Consider the following 24,342-nt stretch of genomic DNA (forward strand, 5'->3'; position numbering starts at 1 on the left):
GAGGAATAAATGGGTACAACTTATATGTTTTGTGCACTTCTGCTGATTTTTTTTTACTAAACAGTAATACACTGTAACATTTTATTTATTTATTTCAAAAGTCTCCTATTTTAACTTTGATGTGGGTGTGTAGGGGGTTATTTGCACTTTGATGGGATTATCCGTCATTTTTTATTTATTTTTATTTCAGTTGTTTTTGTCTTAAATGAACACATCATGGTTGGTCAGTTTTTTTCTTGAAGGGATGGATTTTGCCAACTATTTGCCTGTGCATGTGTGTATGCATTTGTAGTGTGTGTACTTTTAGACTAGTCCAGTCTTGTTTGAGTTTACGTCCATGAATGTGAGTGTTTAACTCTGACTTCCTGATAAGGTTTTCTGCATACATGATCTACAGTTGCACACATTCAGGTTCCTAGTGACATTAGTCCCCATTAGCCTAGTTAGGTAGAGTTGTTCAGTGGTCCATGGTGAGAACACTTATTGTGTCAAACTTGGTTTGCAAGATACAGGCAACTTGCAGTCACAGACAATCAGCCTGTGCAGTGGAAGACTGAGATGTTCATTGATTTTTTGCATTTGTGCAATTGTTATGTGGAGCTCAACCAATATGCTGCTACTCTTAGATTACTGTGCATATAACTGCAGTCTAAGCACCCATGGTGATGCAAGAGATTGTAATTGTGCTACCCTGTCATTTGTTATATCATCTCACATCAAGTTCCCTGTCGTTGTTGTCTTTTTTCCCCACTGCCTTACACATTCACAACTGCAGGCAATATATAGGTAGCAAACTCCTATCACATTTCCAGAAAGTGCAGGAATGGATAAATGATAGACAAATAAACAGAAAGTAAGATAGGAGGTGAGCAGTTTGGATTTAGATCAGGGAGTAGCATGGTCAATCCAATGCTGGCAGTGGGACAGATAGTGGAGAAGAAGTTAAAGATGAGGAAGGAGTCCAAATAAGCATTCCTAGATGTGGAGAATGAGTATGGCAAAGCTGACTTGGGCAGTCCTGCAATGTAGTGAAGTCCCATGAAACACTGATAGTATCAGTGCAAACTATGCACAAGGAGTACTCACAATATTCGGACTTGCAGAGGAGTTCCCAATGGGGTTGGTCATGCATCAAGGTTCAGCTCTGAGCTCACTGTTGTTTATAATGGTGATGGGACTACATTAGCAAACCTGTTGGAGGGGACAGCTCAACAAAGGTGATGTAAGCAGATGATGTGCCATTACAAGCAGCCTGTGAACAAGAATTTCAGCTAACAATTGTATGAATACAACACTGAAGTCACACAGAATGAAACTGAGTACAGACAAGACAGTTGTCATAGCAGCAAATGTAGAAATCAGAAGAAGCAGAACATTGTGACTGAAGGGAAGATAGCAGAACAGGATAAGAGTTGCAAGTTATCTAGGAAGGGTGTTTGAGGAGAAGGCAAGTCTGAATTGAGAGGTCAAAGCTAGAATCAGAGGGGGCTGCAGCTAAATAGCACAAAGTGTGAGAGGTAGTCTGTGACAGAATAATGCCAAAGAAGCTGAAAAATAAGCTGTCCAAACCCACATTATGACCAACACTTCTTTAAGGTACAGAAACTGATAAAGTGACTTGGGTGATGGTTGTAGGCACACTGTGGGACACAAGAATAAAAGGACAACATTGTTGCAGAAGCCAAACTAGCTTCAATTGTAAAGATGGTCAAAACAAACAGATTAGTGTTTCAGACACACGTTCTCAATTTGGCGATGAGCCTTACGGAGAAACAGGGAAGAAAAAATGAGGGCATCCAGTAAAGAGAGGGATGGATTATATGAGAGAAGACCTGCAACACTCAGGCATGACTGTCAAAGAAGGAAGGACACTGGTATTGGATGGAAAGAGGTTGAGAGTTCACATGACACTGACCCCATGTAGAAAAATGTGTGAAGGGGGTAATGATGATGTGCATTATTACGGGTTTGGGGTGAAGACATTTGGGATGTACGGAGGTACTGTGTCTGAGATAACAGGTTATGGAGATGGAAGTCCTGTTTTTGCTCATACTCCATTCTAGGGATCACTGCCTTTCCTTGTCACCCCCCTCATAGATATCTGTTTTATTGACTTCCAGCAAATGTGTTATCTAATACCGTAAGACCCCCACCTTTGCTAAGTTAAATAACAGTATTGTAGCCCCATGAGGTTTGCACACAATGGGCTGAATTTTAAGCTACATCACTTTGACCTGACCATTTAGTGTGTGTCCATGTGTGTGTGTGCATGCACCTATGGGTATACATAACAGATATGTGTACTGATTCATATCTTCATAGGAAATTACTAGGCTAATGGCCCTAGAGATTCTTCCCCTTTTTACAGTTCTCCATTATGACTTTAACAGTAAATTATCCTGTGTTTCATATGACTTTCTTTTATTAACCTTTTGTTCTATTGCCATGATCGAGTTTTCTTCAAAATTACTATAAACTCTTCTCAGCATCAATTATAGTGTGTAGTTTTTAAATTGTCAGAAGGAAAGCTATTGGTCTTTAGTTTTTACAATAGCCTGCAAGTTCACTCTTAAGTAGGAGCATTGTTTTTCCTGTTGTTAACCAGGCTGGTGTCTATTGAGGGTGCTCATATAAATGGTTCTTACTCGTGGCCAAATCTTCATGTAAAGATGTTAATACTTTTAGCAAGAAGTTAGGTATTGCATCTGGGCCTGCGGTTTTCCAATTAGAGGCTTTTATTAACTTGGTTGTTACTTTATCCCATTTCATATCCTATGCAGTCGAACTTCTTATTCTTTCTTTTACTTCTATCCATTCAGCATCTTTGTCATGTTCCATAGGATCTTCATAGATATTTTTCCAAAATGTATGTATTTCTTCTTTATTCGGCGGTGTTTCAATTCGTTTTACTTGTTTCCCAATTCTCTATGAAACTTTTTTGGGTCATCAATAAATTCTTTATTTTGTACTTTTCCTTGAATTGCTATCTGCATATCTTCTTAGTTTTTCTGCCAATGATGATATTTTTAATTTATTATATGCAATAGTGCACGATAGATCCTGGTCTGTTCTGCTGCTGCACATTGCTTTTAGCACATCTATCTTTCTGACTATTTTTCTTCATCTATTCCCTCTTCTTATACTCTTCTAACAGTGACACTTCTTGTCTGAATTGCTTTACAGTTTTCTCTATTCAATACTTCCATGATAGCATTCGATTTCTACCCTACCTTTCCCTTACTGCCCTGTGTTTTTGTGGTAAGACTTTATCTGTTATTATTTGCACAGCAATATATCATATTTACCTCTGTTATATCACATGAATCTGTATGGACAGCCTAATTACTGTGTTCATTTGTTTTATCAAACTTCTAACTCACTTTAAGGTACAGCTGATGTACAGCTAGCTTAAAAAGTAACCTGTCACCTGCTGGCATTGTGGTGGAATAGATTGCTATTATCATATACCTATGTTATCATTACTCTGTATAAATCAACTTACACATTTTCAGTCTTTTTTTTTTTTTGGTAAATTGTCTACATTGTAATCTGTCTGTGACATAAAGGAGGGGAAATAATTCAACAATATACATACAGACATGGGTAAAAGACCACCACCGACAAAGAGATTTTCCACATATGTAGTAATAACATATGGATAAAAAAGAAACCGTCTCGGTGACCTATAGATATGGATAGAATGAAAATATATCTGTAGTGTTATTTCTGACTAACCTGCAATATCTGTGGTATATTAATGGAAATCAGTGATTTCCGAGGATTTCCATCGGCTTTATGTTCACTGACTAGTTTACAGATACTTTCTGATGCTTTGTAATATAGTAGTAGCTGTTAGCACATGCGGTCTGATGGAAACAACAGGAGGATGGTTCACTGTTTATTGTGTTGATATGCTGACACAAGTGCATAATAGTTCATTTTAATATGTTGACTTTTTTCTGCACTGTTTCTATATAACTTCCATTATGTGTGCTGCATACCATTTTATGACAGTAACATTTGTTATAATGTGTATCAGTGACTGTGGTTGTACATGACAGGCATCTGACATTATTGGAATACACATGCTTAATCTGTTTAGATGTGCATGTAACTGTGGAATACCATTACTACGGCACAATGGTTGTGTGGTTGTACATTACTTATATCTACTGCCATGGGCTCAAATCCCACATGTGACCTATGTAATTTTTAATGGATTGTACATGTGATAATATTCTTACTTCTTACGAAATACATATTCAGACATTTTTTCATATTTATTCTGGTTATCTATACATAACAATAATACAAATGAAACTGATTGTTTAGCACAGCTTTGTACTGTAAATGAAAGGTGGGTTAGTCAATTGACATATGCTTGTAACATCATCATATCAATATGTGAGCCTCCATATAAAGTATAACATTTGCATATCACACTGTCTTCCAGATGTCAGAAGTAGGGAAGACAATTTCTCACACAGAGAATGAAATTGTAATCAAGGTTCCTCACCAGCATGATTACAGTCTTCTTGGATGGATGGGCAATACTGTCTGGAGGAATGAAGTATGAACAGACATTGCAAACATGATCAATGCTTTGGGCAGTCACAATACATCCAATGAGGTGTGTCAGTCATATTACTCTGACACGATCCTCAGTGCAGTCTACAGACTGCTGCTATGAGAGGGCAAGCAGTGGCAGCAGCAGTTAAGAGGTTTGCATACCTTTCAACCTCTCTTAGCTAAAGGGATCGCTGGGGGAAATGTTTCATTTGATGCCAGTGCAGTACTTGGGCCGACATGGACAAATTACTGAATGTGTCTTTGGTGGAAATGTTTCATTTGGCATCAGTGAAGCACTTTTGTGCAGACATGGAAAAGGTACTTAAGGGATCATTGCGTGGGAATGTTCCATTTGGTGTCAGACAAGTGCTTTGGCATACATGGAAAAGGTACTGAAAGGATCACGGGGGGAAATTTTGATTGGCTGTTAGTGAAGGGCTTGTGCAGATATGGAGAGACTACTGAAAGGGTAATGGGGAAATGTGTCTTTTGGTGTCAGTAAAAGTGCTTGTATAGACATGGACATACTACTGAAATAATCATTGGGGGAAATGATTTGGTGCCAGTGAATGATTTCAGCAATAATGGACCAACTACAAAAGGGTTCATTTGAGGAAATTATTCATTCTGTCATCACTGAAGTCTTTGTGCAGACATTTTGGGAGGAAATGTTTCATTTGGTGTCACTGATATGCTTATGCAGACACAGACAACTTAATGAAGGGATTGTTTTGGGGAAATGTTCCTTTTGGTGACAGTGAAGTGCTTTTGCAGGCATGGAAAAACTATGAAATGGATCACTGGGCTTGGGGAAATATTTAATTTAATGTTTGTGACAAGCTTAGGCTTATATGGGCAAACTACTGAATGTGTATTTGGCAGATGTGGTTCATCTGATGACAGTTGACTGCTTATGGAGACATGGACAAACTACTCAAGGGATCACTGGGGGAAATGTTTCATCTGGTGTCAGTGAAGTGCATGTGCAGGCAAGGACAAACTGCTAAATGGATCACTGGAGGAAATGTTTCATTTGGCATCAATGAAGTGCTAAAGCCTGCTTTAGATCATTTACTGAGTATGCTATACTCGTGTCATGGGATTATGAATGACAACAGCATTTTATTTAGCTTATTCTGGACGACCAGAATCTTCATATTAGCTACATGCTAATTTATATCCAAAACTGCACAGTCATGAAGTAATCAACATTATTGTCTTGCATTACTTATGTCCCCAGTTCAGTTCTAAATGGCAGTACTTTATCTGAATCTGTACAACCTGCCTGTGAATGTTGATACTGCTTTCCTCCCACATCCAATGACAATGTGTGGTGGAATTACACTTCTTCACTTGCTCTTACTACTGTGTATCCATGTGCCCGGCAGTTCACTGGAGCCCTGTTCAGGATAAGCTCCAAATCTACCATGCCTCTGCAATGAGGCTAAGTGGGTAACTGAGGAAATAATTAATGATTTTTGACAGTGTGGCATATCTGACCACCTCTCAGTACATGAAGCATCACTGTTGGCTTACACTATACCTTTTCTTTGTTGTTTCGCATGTAATATGATTTGGGAGAGCCTTAGGAAAAAGAAAACTTTCCCAAATGAAAATAAATAGAGCTAGGCAAACTGTAGGTCATGGTCATTAAGGTACTGGGGGACATTTTTATCCTAGTATCACACTGGATTCATTATCCAGGCATCTTCTCCAATTTATAGTTAAGTACTAGGTGAGCAGTTACGATAGGAGGAGATGAAATAACAATGGTGATGTATGACCAATCTACAGGAAAGTCCCCAGGAATAGATAATATTCCTGTGGAAGTTTTGAATATGAAGGGGAAAAATTATAAAGATCTGGAAGTTTTTGTTTAACAGTATTTTAAGAGGATGAGAAGTACCAACATCCTGGAAGAAAGCCATTGCAGCTGTAATACCTAAAGAGGGTAATGCTCCATCAAATCCAGCTTCATAGAGGCCCATTTCAATAGTAAACTATGCGTATAAGGTGTTTATGTCTATAATGGCTAAAAGAAGAGCAAAAGGGATGCTGAAAATTGATAGATATAGATCAATGTGGTTTTGTGGAGGGGAGACAAACTTTTGGCAACATTAACAGAACACCGATGATCCAGAGGGAAGCAGAATGTAAGAAAATACCACTGTTGTTGGACTTAATGCAGAGAAAGCATTTGACAGAGTAAGCTCGGACTTCATGAACAGGGCAATGGAAGCATTTTCATTCCCTGATAAAATTATAGGGTTGATTAGGAGGATATATGAGGGATCGGAGGTAAAAACTAAAGTGGGCAAGGGGTCTTCTCTGATAATCAGTGCTTGATTAGAGGAATCAGGCAGGGGTGTCCTCTCTCCCATTTGCTATTTGCATACATTTAGAACCATTAGCAAATAAAATAAGGGACTCAGAAATTCAAGGATATAATTGGCAAGCTAGTAAAGAAACGGTGAATTCTGATCAGGACAGCATGAAAGGCAGTGATGCATAACAGAACGGTGACAAAGCTGCAGAGAGTAGCATCAGAAATGAACTGCATACATGCAATACAAGGTATGAAAGCATCACTCATGGGAATCTCACTGTTTGAAACTGTTAAAAAGCAAGTAGAGGAGTCAGTTGAGAGCATGTACCGAAGAAAATATTGCATTTAGCTTTCATTATTTTAGTGTAGTGGTACGAAAGAGAGGTATGTGATACAGCTCAAATAAAGTGGCAGTTCTGTCATTTTGCTGCATAATATGTTTGCCAGTACATAAATTTGGATCATAACCTGTAGGACTAATAACTAAACTAATGAAACAACAGGCTGCAGCTATACTTGGAAATACAGAACTCGGCACGAAAAAGTGACAGGTCAAGTGAAGGTAACAGAAAAAAATTATGTAATACATTTTTGGAGAACAGTACAGTACTGCCAGACACATTACAAAATGCGTTCATTCTTTTGAATGAACAAAACTGCAGATATTGTGTTTTTTTTTTGCTGTATATATTTTAGCAGTGAACAAACCCAGTAATTTAGCAAGATGCAACGCCTGTACTACAAAATGCATTCAATGTGGATTCCAAAGTAGGCACTAAAAAACATGAAATGCAAGGAACAGATTACTCCATGTACTAATGCTTGTGAATTGAATCACACATGCTTTCTACAGAAGGTAGCAGCAGGAAATAAAATCCATGAAGTACTATTCTTTGGTGAAGACAAAACCCACTGGCTAAGCTAATTAACAGCCCAAGAAAGACTAAATAGCTCTTGTTTACTTATCCTTTCCACAGAAACTAGAAGTCAGAAGAAGGCAGGTCATTAAAAAACATTTAAAAGACACCTTTCTTTAAAAAAAACAAAAAAAAAAAAAACAAGCCAGAAACTAAAATAATGAATGGCTCAACCTAAAAGGTGTTGTGAGTAGATCAGGAAAAGAAGAGCTGTGATTAAAAGGCTGAACCTTCCTGTAGGAAACCCTCCCCCACCTTACACAGACAAGTTTCGAGCATGCTCAGAATTGCACACTGCTTAATGTAAACATTGCAGAATGTAAACAAAGAAATGCTGGCATTCAGTCACATGGTGTATTACCTACTGAATTATCATCACCTCATTGTTACAGCTGTTAAAACACTAACCTACTAAACGCATTCATTTAAGAAGCCACAACATCCTTAAATAAATGTCAGCAGTGCACCCCACTGGCAAATGTTGATTGCAAACCCTAACAACTTGTGGCCATGGCAGGCATAGCCAGCTTTAGGCACCAGCGAACCCTGCGGTCGCTGGGGGCCCCCTGTTCCTGGGGGGCCCCCAACCACAGCAAATCATCTTATCTTGATATTTTGTAGCATGTCTGTCAAACTAACAAAAGCTAGTGCAGCAATCTTGTATACTTAATAAACCAGGTGGGTAGCAACTCTTATTTACATCTCCTATAAAATAACAAGATATATCTGGTTATAGTAGCACCCACAGCATAGCCAACTTTAGATACCTGCAATACCTGTGACTGCAAGGGGGCCCCCTTAATCATCCTTGACTGTGTGGGGGGCCCTACAAAAGCAGCTGCTGGATTATGCTCTTTAACCTGAACAGGGCTGTGGAATGACCCTATTAGGATAAAACTGATAATTAACATAAGCTAGGTAAGGAATACAGAGATCCAACAGGTCAGAGTGACTGATTTGAGTGCAAGCCTTGTATTTTATGAAAAGTTGACGTTTCCGATCTTCAGGGATATATATTTTTTCTTTCAGGAAGTTTTATAAATACTGGTAGAACAGAAGATACTACAACTCTCAACTTCTTTGCAGAAAAGTTCACCACAACTCCAAACATATTAGCAAAAAGAAGGTTCAGAATCAGGAACACATTTTAAATATTACTCTAATTTGGTTAAAAGATAACACCTTTTGAATCAACATGAATTTTTTTTGGTTAATACAAAGTTTAAACCTCTGATGCCTGGAATTATTGACTGTACTCCTGAATGATTTATTAGCAAATCAAACTTTTTTTTATGAAGGACAGAGCAAAATTATGAGGAAAATCAGGAAAAGTCTGTGAAATCAGAGACAGTGACAAGTATGTATTACACCTCAATGATGTAAATAAAAGTGATTTACCCCTGATGCTGTTTGACTGCTAAACAGCAGTCACTGATTTGGTGTCACAGTACCTGTGTTGTACAGTGTATTGTTATTTGGTGAAATAAGTACAAAACTAGTATTGCTATGGCTTGTGTGTATGTGTGTGCAATAATATCACTGATGTTTTTCTGTGCATACACTCAATAATACCAGAAAACATACATTATTCTTCTGGGTATCAGTGAAAAATGTAGCCAACAAGTAATTATATTTCAAAAGTAATGCATAAAATATATCCCGGAACATTCAGACACTTCAGTCTTCAAAGAGTCTGGTGGTCCCCACTCCCCAGACTGTATAAATTGATACAGGGGGCTCCCTTAATCATCCATCACTGTGTGAGGGCCACACAAAAGCTGTTGATGGTTGGGGACAAACTGAGAAAAAACATATTACTTTTCTGATTATGCTCTTTTACCTGAACAGGGCTGACCCTGTTAGGATAAAGCTGATAATAGCCTCTGCTCTCAACTGCACCCATTCTAATACCAGTCCTGCTCAGATGTGTGTGGGTACTTACGTATTATCACAACCAGATTTGAGAGGTGGCATATTTGGTCATGTTTCAGTTCAACAGTGTCTGTTAACTTTTAAAGGGTTGGCTGCACTGTTAAGAAGTCTTCTGGTATGTTGCTAGTGGGTTTGGAAGAGGAATCAGGGGACAAAATCAGGTTTTTGGATGGTGTGCTTTACCGACGTCACATAATGAATACAGCGATCATGACGAGTACTGCTTGCTGTGACAGCGGGGATGAATGACCATTATTTTTTGGGTGTAACATCCTGGTAAATGCTTACTATTTACAAAGGGAGCCAAAGTTCATACATCCAATGAAGTATGCCGACAAATGAACACACAGCAGTCACAGTAATGGCAAGAAATCATACCTTTTATTTGCTGACTGTTATCAGCAAAGCGATCATTCACACTGTTAAACTGCATCCAAAAGCCTGCAGTCCTTAGTCAGATGTTACAAAAAGGGAAGGTTATGAGGAATAAATGCATTCAGTTTTACTCACCAGTCATCATGACAATGAAAGTTGCCTGTCACGGAGTAGTAAGTAACACTTTTAACCGCATTTCAAAGGCAACACTTTTGTAGTTGAGAACCTGTTCACTCTGCTCACAATTCCACTGACGGCCACTGTGAAGCAGCAGTCATGTGTCTAATTCGGAAAAGGGCGCTCCCTGCAAAGAGGAAGTTTCAGCTTATTCCTCTTCAAATATAGGCAAACAATGGGCCCCAATAGTGTGTCACACTTCACAGTGCCCTTCTTTCATAAACACACATACTTTCCCGGAAAGTATTACACAGTACGCCACCTCGCAAATCTGGTTGCGATAATACATAAGTACCTGTGTGTGCACAGAAAGCTGCTGTAGGTTGTGGGGGGGTTTACTTCTTTAATTTTCATTACTGTCTAACCACAGAGGCGTGCACATGAGGTCATTGCAACTTCTGTTTGGGCTGAGGACAGTGTTGTCATTGTTCATTTTACTTTTCTCACAGACCTTAGATGTGTACAAAGAAGGATACTATAGCTTGTGTAGGGACAGTGTGTAGTGTCTAGGAGCAACAAAGTTGAATACATTACTATAGTCATTATTCTTTTCTCTTTCCTCACAATCACACTTCATTGCTGTAACATAGGTAGCTGCCTTTGACAGTTTGGGTTGAGGAGTGAGGAGTCATGTTATGTTTATGTATGTCAGCACTCACTTGAAACACATGACACTGGCAATATGAACATCTGCTTTCATTCAGTTTAGCACCAGATGGATGCATAGGCAGTGACTATCTTTTTTTTTTGAGGAGAGGTTAGGGAGGCAGGCCATATTCCCAGAATGGACCTATGTATCCAGACAACAGATGGCTTTTAAGTTTTTTGTGAGCTACTATTATGTCATCTTTGAATCTTAAGCCTTGGGCGGCACATCTTATGTCATCCTTGAAAGAAAAAGTAAAGACTGAAATTATTTTCTTACTCGTGGTTTTTGTTTAGGACACCACCAGATTAAAAGGTTGGGAAAATGCTCTAAAATTCATTTCAGAACACCTATATATGTTTCCTAAGTGGTCATTACTGTGCTGTCTTGGTCAAGAAGGGTGTGCTAAAAGGATGCAAGGAAAAGTTGAAAAGCTGCATTGAATTTCTTTCCTTAATCATCATTTCTCTTCAAACCATCATTGGATGAAAATATTATGTAAAAAGGAAAAAAAATTAAAATGCACTTTAGAGCATATAGACAGCATTTCACCTATGTCCAGACCTATACATAGAGTTGCTATTATGTATCATTGTTGTAACTAAAATGCCAGTAACTGTGAACATCCCTCTGTTAGATGGTTGAACATAGTGTGGTACGTAGGTCTGTCATACTGTAACAGCATTGTAGCTGAAGGTTTGTCTGTACATAACTACTTCTAAAAGTTTGCAGCATGAACTAAAAGGCTGCTTTGGAAAGGTGGCAGTCACAGGGTGATACTTTGATGGAAGTGCGTAGGGGCCCCCAAACTTGACATTTGCTGGGGGCCCCCAAAATGCTAACACCGGCCCTGATGGCAGACAACCTCCCTGCCCTATTTATGGCCCTAACATGTAATTTAAACTAGCCATATGTAAATAAAATGTGAAAATACAATTAAAAGAATATAAAGCAAAAATATAATGTAATAATTTACCATTTCACGCAAGCTGTTTATGGCAGTTCGGTACATTTCACTTTTGCCCCATATTTTAGTTAAAAAAATCCTTTCTAATACTGAGAGAAGGGAATTTTAAACGTTGCCATAAAGCATACATTCATAATTCAGATATGGTGCGCAGTAGCAAATTGCATAAACACTGCTGCATTTGATTCCACTGTGTTTCTTCCATTTTAAGTATGCACTAAAAAGCTGTACTCATCTCATGTTTTGCTGAAAAAATTTGTAAGATGATACACCTTTATTTTCTAAACAAGGGTATTCTGTATAAAAATAATTGAAGCTAGAAACTTATGAGCTTTGAAATGTAGTCCATATAAAATGTCCAATTAAAATGAGGCTCACAATGCAACAAATAAGACTGCCCACTTCCATTTAAAAGCTAGGATACTCTACAGAACCAACAAAACCAGTGAAAATGACAACCTATCGCACTAACAGCAGTGCTGCTACCCACTGGATTTGGATTAATTCTTCCATGCACTCAAAAGGTTTCTGAGTAGTCAACACAAAAGTGGTTGTTGCTGCTCTGTTTTCTATCCCTTTTGTGTAACAAATCACTGAGGCTCTGCATCCATTATCACAGCTTTTTCAGTCGAAACTGTAGTGCATTCTTAGTAGTGAAAGGCAAACCAAAAACAAACGTGACAACCGTGCTGATAGCTACAATCCTTTAGTCTATGAAGCACTTTTCGTTCAGATACAATTCTTGAACTTCTTCAGATAAAATACTTATAAATTAATCACATTTAAATACCAATTCAAACATGTCAGCTGATATCAGACCTTACTGATATAAAGGTACATACTTGTTGCTTACTTAATTAACAAACATTCCTATATACCCTAAACATTTTTAAAAAAATGTAAATGTGTAGTTTATTAAAAATATACATATATATATTAATTAAAATTATAGTATTATCTAAAGTTTCTATAGCCAACTTTTAGACTGACTATTTTCTTTCAACAGCAATTCATTTTGCTCTGCAGCAGACCTTTTTATTCTTTTACATAAATTTATACCATGTATTTTACTATACCTCAAACATTTACCATACTTCAAACCATTTTCTTACAATCTGAATATTTTGAAGTTGCTTGCAATAACAAAATGTTTATAACTCAGACTAATATATACTTCACATTCGGTTCAATATGTTTATATATTACTATCTACCTAAACTTTTAATTTTTAGTATAGGCATTATCGAACATGTCATTTAAGCCTGGGTTATTGTATGCATACAAACGTATTTGCCATATTAGCTCCAATCTTTCAAGTTCTAATACCATAGCCACCCCCCCCCCTCACATTTGCTACCACTTGTTCCAATATCCAAAATTTTAATTCATGCTTAGGATATTCTTGAATATGTTTAGCTAAAGCACTGTCCTGATTGGATCTATTAATACTATACATATGGTCATATATTCGGTCCCTTAATCTATGTATTATTTTGCCAATATAGTAACTGAAACAGTGTTGACACTTAGCTAAATATACAACCATTTTAGAATTACAGCTATATTTACCCCTACTCATCAATATCTTTTGTTAATGGTAATTGATTTTCCAATCAGAATATATTTACAATATGGGCAACCACTACATTGTTGCATCCCCTTATGTTTATTAATCATAGTTTGTCAAACAGCAGCAAAAAGGTGTTGAGTGTTTTTGTCCTTCTTTATTCAAACAGAACTTCTTCAAAAATACACCATTTAAATAGAACTATTAAACCAATCCAGAAAAAAGTAATTCTTGACATCACTTCCTTATTGGCACCATCTTAATGCACATTTAATTTTGTGTAATCATTTAAGCCAGGGGGAGTGCCCGCATTTAATAAAAGCTGCCTCCTTAGTTCTTTATACTCAAGGCAAGCATTAAAATCTACTACAAAATTAGAGACTTGCTTTAATACAAGAAAACTGAATCCTACAAACAAACTATGTCATGTTATGTTTTACTAAAGCATTTTTGCATCATCTTTAATAGCATTTTTATGTTCTCTTATATGATCGACCAGTTGTCTTGGGGTCTTGCCTATATAAAACCTGCTAATGAATTACATACCCCCTAAATAAATAACAGTTCTGGAATGACGGTTAAAAAACTTGTTAATGCTCACTTTAAAATGATGATGAACAATTAAAATTCTTTCCAACAAATAATGTTTTTGCAATGTGAACACCTGCCACATTTAAACATGCCTCTGTGGTTAGCCTTCCTACATGAAGTAAAATTGTTAGCGGTTTCAAAATACTGTTTCAAAGGCTCAGTTCTCTTCTAACAGAACTCCGCACGGTCTCCTAAAATATTATGCAATTCTGTGTTGCCTTGTGTAATATGGCAGTTGTTACTTAAAATGTTACAAATGCCTATCATATCTGAAGAAACAGGTAAAGGAAACCTAAGTTCATGTTGTCTGTGACTCAGACTTACTTCAGATGAAAAACTAAATTTCAAAATGGGCTGACATTCTCAGTTTTACGGTGTCCCAAGTTGGCCATCATGTGCAATTTTCAGATACAGATGTAGGAACTGATCCACTAAATTTCATTTTTATTTGTAATATTTTCAGGAAGAAAACTTTTAGAAATGACTACTTAGACTTCAATAGCCATCATCCCACCTTCATGAAGAGGAACACAGTCAAAGGTCAATATACAAGACTGTCCTGAATTATTAGTAATGAAGGGTTGTTTGTCCGAGCACGGCAGTACAGACACTATCCTAAGGCATTTGTAAATGATTTTTTGAATTTTGTTATAACTTCAAGAGATAGTAAATATCAGCCCATTTTAAATTTTGCTTTTTCATCTGATGCAAGTTCAAGCCAAAGACAGCACGAACTTAGGTTTCATAACATTTTAAGTAAAAACTGGCGTATTACACAAGGCAACACAGAATTGCATAATATTTTAGGAGACAGTCTGGAGTTCTGTTACAAGAGAACTAAATCTTTGAAGCAGTATTTTGAAACAGCTAACAATTCTACTTCATGTAGGAAGATTAACCACAAAGGCATGTTTAAATGTGGCAGGTGTTCACATTACAACATTATTTGTTGGAAAGAATTTTTAATTGTTCGTCGTAATTATAAAATCAACCATAGTTTTTTTTTAACTGCCAATCCGGAAATGTTATTTATTTAGGGGTATGTAATTCATGTAGCAGTTTTTTCATAGGCAAGACCACATGAAGATTGGGCGATCATATAAGAGAACACAAAAATGCTATTAAAAATAATGATGCAAAAATGCTTTAGCAAAACATAGTAGGACATGTAGTTTGCAGGATTCGGTTTTCTTGTATTAAAGCAAATCTCTAATTTGTAGGAAATGTTAATGATTGCCTTGAGTAAAAAGAACTAAGGCGGCACCTTTTCTTAAATGTGGACACTCCAGCCGGCTTAAATGATTACATCTGCATTAAATGTGCATTAAAATGGTGCTGGTAAGGAAATGGTGTCAAGAACGGTTTCTGGATTGGTTTGATAGTTCTATTTAAATGGTGCATTTCTGAAGAAGTTCTGTTTGAATAAAGAAGGAAGAAAGAGCTAAACCCCTTTTTGGTGTTGTTTGTGTTTGAACCTGCACTGCTACTGTTCTTTAGTTGTTGTTTCATACTATTGCTGGCATAGTGGTTTGGAAGTATCAGTACCTCTGTAACCATAGTGGACAGACACCAACTTTCACTGTGGCTTTTGCTCATGCAGATGTGCTGTTCAATTTGCTGCAAAGCAATTTGTAGATCTCACTTACTCTCGAGATATTTGCAAAATTATGAATGGCGTGCATTTATGGACCTTAATGGATAAACAAATGAAAATATCTGCAAAGCAATGTAGTTATATATAAACACCTTCTGATTCGCATTAATACAATTATTAACATATGACATATATTTCTTGGTAATTACCCACATTTTCCCAGGTACAGAGCACCCCATGTTCTGTGGTGCCATTCCTGATCCTTGTGATGACTGGACAAGTAAAATGTTTTTCTATAATGTGTCACATCCCAGAACAACGTTGCAGACAGTGCAGCATGCTAAAGGAAGAATTCAGTGCACCAGCTGTGGATGCAATTAGGGAAGACATACCAGAATCACTCTGAGTAATTATCTATTCAATGTAGGATAATTATGGACTGCATGCATGCCTGTCAGATTCCAAAACACAACACAAACACACCCAATGCAACTTAAATGCAACAAAGCCCTTTGCCAACTGTCTCCAAAACTCTCTGTGAATGCCATATTGTGACCCAAAGAAAGGAAGGTATCTCCAACAGATATCTGTGAAATCTGTAATATTACTGAAAAATAAAAACAGAATGCAACTGCCAGTGTAGGAAATACAATAGGCTGCGATACTGCAAGCCATACAGGAAGATATGGCAATGCATCCCAAAAGGCAGCAATGGACACAGAGCCAGACTGCAACTAAGCCAACTGTCAGAGCAGGAAATAATCAACAGGTACAGCGAAGACAGACAGCTGGTGCATGCTGTGTGTACTATTTATACCCCGCGTGTGTCTATGCATAAAACGCGGAGCAACCCTATATCTGTCGAAATCAAAGTCCGTCTGCAATTAGGTATACTGGCATGCACTTGGGAGATGCTGTAGGAGTATCTCAGACAGCCACCAGTTGCATTCTCTCACAATTTCTGGCAGCAATGTGCAACAAAGTTGATGAATATATCCACTTCCCATCTACAGTCATGGAGCAGTGAAATGTCTTGCATCAATTCTACAGCATTGTCAACTTCCCCCACATCCTCTGTGCAACAAACAGCACCCACATCCCTATTAAAACCCCTGTGGAACCTGAAGTAGAAAGGTACAGTAACAGAAAGGGGTGGCCATCACTGAACTGTCAGGGGGTGTGCCCAGCAATTGGCAACATAAATAATATAATGGTGACATACCCTGTAGTGTCCCTGATACTGCACAGACAAGTGCACATATGTCAGATCCATGACATCAGTGGGACCGTTCATCCATCTGTAGGAGTAAGCACACCATCTGACAAGCATCACTACACACCAGCTATGTGCCCACATGTACTGTGCCAGGCAGTATCACTCTGGTGTGGGGAAGAGTCAACATAATCAATAGACTCAACCTGAGGCAGTGGTGCACAGGCATCATCCTGGCTAACAGCTGATGTCCACAATCATCAGAATGGCTGGACATATTTTCCTCCATGTCAGAGGCTATAAACTGATCCACACAGCTGTCATCATCAGGGCCAGACTGTATCACCTATCTGTGTCCTGTGTATCACAGGCCATGCTAGCACAATGAGGCACATCACATTCCACCTCTGGATCAGGTGAGAGGAGGCATTCAGTGGATGTACAACAAAAAGAGAGAGAGGACACATGTTAGTTACACTGACAGAAATTACATGGTGAAAATCAGTAAAGATGCATAGGACAACTATATGAATACAATGTTAGTGAGGTTAAGGACTTCTTATGAGGTCATGTGCGGGCATAGCTCACAGAATCTATATAACACAGAGAAGATGTTTATGTCACATTTGTAACATACATGACATATGTGAGTAAGAGCAAAATCAGAAACACCTAACATGTCCTGATGAAATACACCACCGGAGGTAAGAGCTGAAGTGCAAATATCATAGGGAAAAAAGGCAACCAGACAGCATTAGTAAGCACATACTCACCATTCCATACCATTCCAACTGAGGTATAACAGACAGTAGGTAATATAGATACATTCCAGTTTGTCCATGCTGATTTGCAGATGACAGAAGGACACAGTACTAAAGGAGAGCACTGACACAGGTTACAAGACTGACATGTATGAAATAGAGATAATCCCATACCAGTTACATCCTCCCTGTGTGGTGAGTTTCTCATCTGTCATACTGCAGATTCTGTAGTAGGAAAACAAGCAAAGCAAAACATGTGGGTATTCAACATAGTCATGAATGCAGGCAGAGGTGCATGATAACATATGGATCACAATAACAGAATGTGGACACACCCATGTGACATATGGTACACATGTTGTCCAGATGTACCTGTGTAAGAAAACAGTGGCATAAATATTAAACATCACAAGTGTAATACACTTTGCTGCGGCTTATTAACAAGGTAGCAAAACCATACCTGGTCTTTAGCTATACCTGCATTGCTCATGTTTCGTGATAATGTATCTGTAGGTAACAACAGCAGGGATACATCAACATGTCAGTATACACCACTGTCATGACAGGCATCAGAGGAAATAACAGCTATTGGTCAAAGTGACAGTACATGGAGACACCTGACATGTGTTACTGCTGTGCAGATATGGATGGACCTATACAAATGAATAAAGACAACCTTACACATCTCGCTGTAAGTGTTATGTATGTACCACATTTGTGTGATAACATGCCATTACTTATAAGTACATTGGTTATCATCAGCATGTGTGCTCCCATGTTTATGGCACAGTTCTGCTGCTGGAACACAAAAAACACTACATGAATATGCATGAAACAATGATACATAATGAGGTAGTATATATGCAACAGTGTTCATAAAAGAATGATATACATGTACATCCTGGAACATCTGCTTCTATAGCTCCACCTGGTATACAGCGATCACAACTGGTGGTATGCAGGGATGCCAGGAACACTTATTTCTTCTGAGGAGTCAGCAGGCCACCACTGGTGGCATTCCTTGACCTCCCATACCAACGTATTCTGTAGGCTGCAAAAAGATCATGTCAGAGCAGCATCACTGACAGGCCTACCGGGATCTACTGTGACCTCCCACAGTGGGTTGGTCAGGTCTGTCCACACTTTATTCCTCCATATAGTAGTTCCCAGCTGCCTAAGGAAACCGCATCCATGCTGGCGCAGAGCATCAATAATGATCTCATTTTCTTGGGGTCAGAAACTGTTACATCTAGTTTGGTTTGTCATCTGGAAGACAGTGATATGCACTTGGTATATTTTATATGGGGGCCCATATATGGGCATGATGATGTTGCAAGCATATGCCAGTTGACCTGTTCTCCATTCAACTGCATACATACATATCAACAGAAGCAGTGGGCAGGCAGTGCCATCCCCCATTGCGTCTGCATGCGGATAAAATGCACTAATAAAAACTACTATCCTATTACAAAAAAGTACCTAGACTGTGTTAGAATAATAGTGACAGTTGATTCAATGTGTGTCCTGTAGTCTGACCCTGTTGAGATGTTGAACGCTGTGCAAACCAGTGACAGTTTCATCTGCACAAGTTACAGAAACCCTCAGAATGCCTCATTATCCATAGGCATACCACAGACACTACAATGTAGCCAAACATGAACACAGATATATTTTAATTCTGGCACTATCTATGCTGCATGTATAACTAAGCATCAATGAATATCATATCAGTATATCAATACTGATATTAATGAATACTGATTAACGTGCAATACACAGATACCATTGGAACATGTTGGTTTCTATAAGTATACCATAGAATGTGCAGGATCACTAGCAGTACATGCGGATATATTGTAAGTCTGTCCATATGTACTGCTCTGCGGGTCTCTTTCCATTTACCTGCATAACTGTATATTTGGAATTCTTGCTTGTCAGTAGTACAGATGTACCCATTTTTATCCATATTGGTCAAGTCTACACTCCTCCAGTATGTCACAGACATTTGCACTGCAGAAAGTTTTGGCAAAAAAGTGACTGTCAACATGTATAAATAGAGTTATAAGGAGTAATAATAATAACATAGGTTTGTAATAAGAGCAATATATTCCAACCTATCAATGCAAACCAGGTGCTACATTAACTTTGAAGCTACCTGTAAGTCAGGTATACCTTAAAGTAAGACCAGCTATGTGTACACAGCTTTTAAGTACCATTTGCATCATACATAACTAATAAGGTTCATTATCATTCAAGGTTTTGAAATGCCATCTGTGCATGTCTGCATAAGTTCTCAAAATTTGGCACATTAACCAATAGCTTGGCGTAATGGGAAGGTGCTCCAGACAAATACCAAATAGATTTCATTAAATGGGACAATGTGTGTCCTTTACCCTTCAATGATCTGATACTATCCTATAAGCAGCACTACTAAAATGTGACTTTGATATGTTTACTGCTCATATCATTACTACCCATGAACTGAGTGGGACCTCACTGAGCAATTTTCTGAAGGCTTTTTTCCTGATCTGCATCAATGAGATGGTTACTGCAAGGAGTCTTCAGTGTGCCTAGGTACCAAATCGGAATGAAGAGGAGATGACCCAGGTGCTCAACATCCATACTGGACTTCAGCAATGTATGTGAGCATGGCCCAAGAACTTCCCAATGCTAAACACATGGAACCAGATTGCGAGGGAGCACTGACAATGTGCAGGGGTATTAAGATCAGAGGGATGTACAAGATCTTTCCTGGAGGGCTGCTGAGGTGTGGATACAGTCTGTAGTTGCCCAACAGTTAAGTGTCATAATATAGACTTTAACTGTACATTTCTATGGACATCACACATACACCTGTCACCCATATGCCCTAAATATTTCTTTTAGATTCATTACTTAGATGTTCTATCAATTAGCTCATCTGTTTAAACAATAACACAAGGGGAGTGCTCCTCCCCTATGTATGGGTTCAATTCCATGTTTTTTTTTTCTTTAATTGTGTTTATGAACAGAGGTTCATAGGACCATAGGTAGGTATTAGGCTACATGCCTAGCCAAAAAGGTTCCCTGGCTTTCGCCACCCAAGAAAATTATTTTCCTGTGCCCCTGTCAAGCAGTGCCGCAGAAGTGATCCCCGGGGTGAATTTTCTATTTCCCATCCAGTCATCAAGATTTTTCTTAAAGAGGGCCAATGAGGAGCTTTGCTTGACTTGAATGGGCAGTTTGTTCCAGAGTATGGGAAGACTCTGTGACATGAATCTATACCTCCAGCATGTTCTCTTTACTGTGGTGACAAGGTTTTGGTCCCTGGAGTGTGTGGTTCAGAGAGATTGGGATTTTTTTAAGTGTAGCATGACCAACAGCTCTGGGTTTGACATAGCTTTGTATGTTAGGCAGAGATTGTCTCTGAGTAGGCGACATGCGACGGAGTAGAGCTGGAGTTTTTGAGATGGTCTGCATATGGCATCTGTTTGAGGCCGGTAATCCTCTTAGTCAGGTATTTCTGTGGCCTTTCCAATTGTTGTAGGTGTCTTGTGAGATACATGCCAAACGGGGCAATGTCTTATATAATGGGTCTGATGAGGGATGAGTAGAGAGGAACAATGACCTCTTTTTTCTAGAGGAGAACCCTTTTGTGATGAGATATGCCACGTAGAAGGATTTCCTGACTACTGTGGAGATGTGGTTATCAAAGAAGAGCCTGTGTCTCGAGGTCTCTTATCACACTTTCAGTGTTTAGTGAGCTACCGCCCATGTGGTAGTTCATAGGTACCAAGTTTTTTCAAAGGAGATGACAGTGCACTTCTTGGCATTGAGCTTGAGGCCATGACTTTGACACCAAGTATCTGTCTCTGTGAGGCCCTTTTGTAGAATGTCTACATCATTAGTTGATTCTATTATGGTTCCCAGTGTGTAGTCATCTGCGAACTTTGTTAGCCAAAGACCTTCTGTGTTGGCCTGTACTTCAGAGAAGTAGCTGCCGAACAGGAGAGGACCCAGGATCGAACCCTGTGGTACTCCACTCATCAGTGGTCTGAAGTCGGACTTGGAGTCGGCTACTTTTACTATGTGGTTTCTGTCACTGAACCAGTTGGCCACCCATCTTGTGACATAGGGATTTATGCCCTGTTTAGTGAGTTTATCTATAATTCCAGAGTGGGGGATGGTATCGAAAGCCTTGGCAAGGTCAAGATAGACTGTGTGGACTACCTTGCCCTCGTTTACGGTTCTAGTGATTGCTTCAATGAAGTCAGTCAGGTTTAATAGACATGATTAACCTTTTACAAACCCAAACTGAGTGGGGTCCAGGGTTTGGAGGTTAGCTACGTCTTTGTTTATAAGCTCAAAGATGATATGTTCCATGGTCTTGCAGACCAGGCTCATCAGGCTAATGGGGTGGTAGTTTCCAGGGTCCGTGGTGGCACCCCATTTGTGAAGTGGGATAACCATCGCTGTGCACTATTCAGTGGGCAAATAGCCTTAGGTGAGGTTATGATTGAACATGGTACTTAGGTGGGGTGCCAGTTCATTCTGTAGTTCATGCAGTATGCAGCCTGAGATGTTGTCTGGTCCCATGGATGCTGTGTTCTTGGCTTTGGATAGTGCGGTCTTTACTTGTTCATCAGTGATTACAGGGTCTTTGCATTCTTCCGGTATTAAGATGGGCCCTTTGGAGGGTGAGAGGGGAGTAAAGTTAGCACTGAACCTATCTGCCAGGATGTTGGCAATATCGGTTGGTTCTGTATATTTAGTGCCATCGTGCTGTAGCTCACAGCAGATCTGAGTGTTGTCATTGAGATTCTTGACATAGCGGTAAACCCAATGTACCTTAGGATTATGAGCATTCATTTAATCCACGTTCCTGTGCTGTACTGTTGCTTTGTGGTTGTCTTTGGAATCAGTGATGATTTTATTTTCATAACTGGCTTTGGAGGATTTTATGAGGGATCTCAGCTTCTTGTTGAGGCTGACCAGTGAGTTCCTCCAATCTTGGGATTTTACTCTTTTTTCCAACAGCTTCTTCCTTCTGTTGTAGAGTTTGTTTATGGCAGGGGACCACCAGATTGGCTTGCTTTTTTTGGAGGATAGCATCTTGATTCTGTTGGGGATGGCACAATCCCTGCACTCGTGCATGTGCTTATAACGTGCATTTGTGTAATATTCAGCAGTCGTACCTCTATTTTCCGTCTGCATGGGTGTCGTGATGTTTGCCACTTCTATCTTAAGAAGCATGAAATTGGCTTTGGAGTAGTTTTTGACAGTGGTTTCCTTAATGGCGGGTGGGGGTGGGATATGGATGTCTAGGGTGATTAGCTTGTGGTCGGATCTGACCAGCGAGGAGCTGACCTCTGGCGTGGAACACCGGTTACACATATTGGTAATGACCAGGTCCTGGATACTGCTGCCCCTGGTGGGGGTGTGGACAAGCTGATCCATGGCACTGGAATTTATGAATTCCAGAAAACGTTGAGTGAATGAGTTCATACATGAGTAGTTCTCCCAGTTGATGGTGGAGTAGTTGAAATCGCCCATAATTAAGCTATTGAGTTGTACCTTAATATTTTCCATATTGTTGAACATAAGACCAATGTTTGTTTTCCAAATTACACACTACATCATTTTACATATCCAGCATGGCCATGTTTCACTGATGCCTATAGCGCCTAGGCTGCAGATGACTATACATTTCTCCGTCACCCACAAAAGTCTGAGACCATTGCACAGTATACTTCTTTATGTGTGAATACTGAATCATACAGACCTACATTACTCCCCTCTGTTTTAGAAAACACACAGTACTGTTAAATACATGTTTTCTGTACACAGTAATGTTACAAGTTGGCATGTGTACTAGACGTTGGACTTTGTAAAACTTATTGCAATCTGTCTGATAGGCCTATAGCGCTTAAGTGTCAGATGGGTGCAAATTCCTATGTTACCTGCATGAATATGGACACATCCAACTGTAGTTTGTTACTGGGGAAGGTAATGTGCTGTCTCTTAGCTCAACCTGTTAAACAAGAGGCCAATGTATATAAATCATGGATACATATAGGTTTAAATCCATGGTGGGGGCAGCTTGTATTTCATTTTTATTTGTCTGTGTTAACGTTTTGAAAATAATTATACGGATACCCGCTTGTTCATGTATGCAGTTAGTTTCTATATGTCTATGACTATAGCTTTTATTTGTCAAATTACTTTTAATATCTCCATTATCCATACATTTTCTAAAAGCAGCATGTCTATGTCTAGATAGCTGCATCTGTAAGGCATTGACCATAGAGGTGTACTTCACCTGTACATTTGGAACATAGCTATCAGCCAATCAGGGATACATCTAAACATAATCAGATACTAATCCATAATACTCAGTGACAAACAGAGGCACATTTTCTGTGTTGCTACTGTCAATGTGTGACAGTGATAGCATACATGAATGTGAAATAATGTACATTTGTCAAAGTGAACCATTACTTATTGTCATTACTTATTAAGTGCAATTCATCACCTTTTTCATAGGAGGGAGTAAGAGGGACAGAACTACCATTTTTGTCAAAATCAGGGACATCCCCAAATAACAGGGATGTTTATAATGTATGCTTTGGTGCACAGCAACAAATTCAGTTTAGGCAGTTCCTGCCCTCCTACCTCACCTACATTTTGATGTATAACATAAAGATGATGGACAACATGTACTGTATATT

The 24,342-nt window shown here is 38.8% G+C and overlaps 1 protein-coding gene across 4 annotated transcripts in view; it reads right to left on the reverse strand.

The window, feature by feature from the left end:
• The window catches only part of TEC (tec protein tyrosine kinase), a 1,312,802-nt gene that overhangs the window by 761,316 nt on the left and 527,144 nt on the right, over positions 1 to 24,342 (reverse strand). The gene's annotated exons all lie outside the window — the stretch shown is intronic.

Source organism: Protopterus annectens, chromosome 2.part0, assembly GCF_019279795.1.
Source record: "Protopterus annectens isolate FY-2018-M chromosome 2.part0, PAN1.0, whole genome shotgun sequence".
In the NCBI taxonomy this organism is placed as follows: domain Eukaryota; kingdom Metazoa; phylum Chordata; order Ceratodontiformes; family Protopteridae; genus Protopterus; species Protopterus annectens.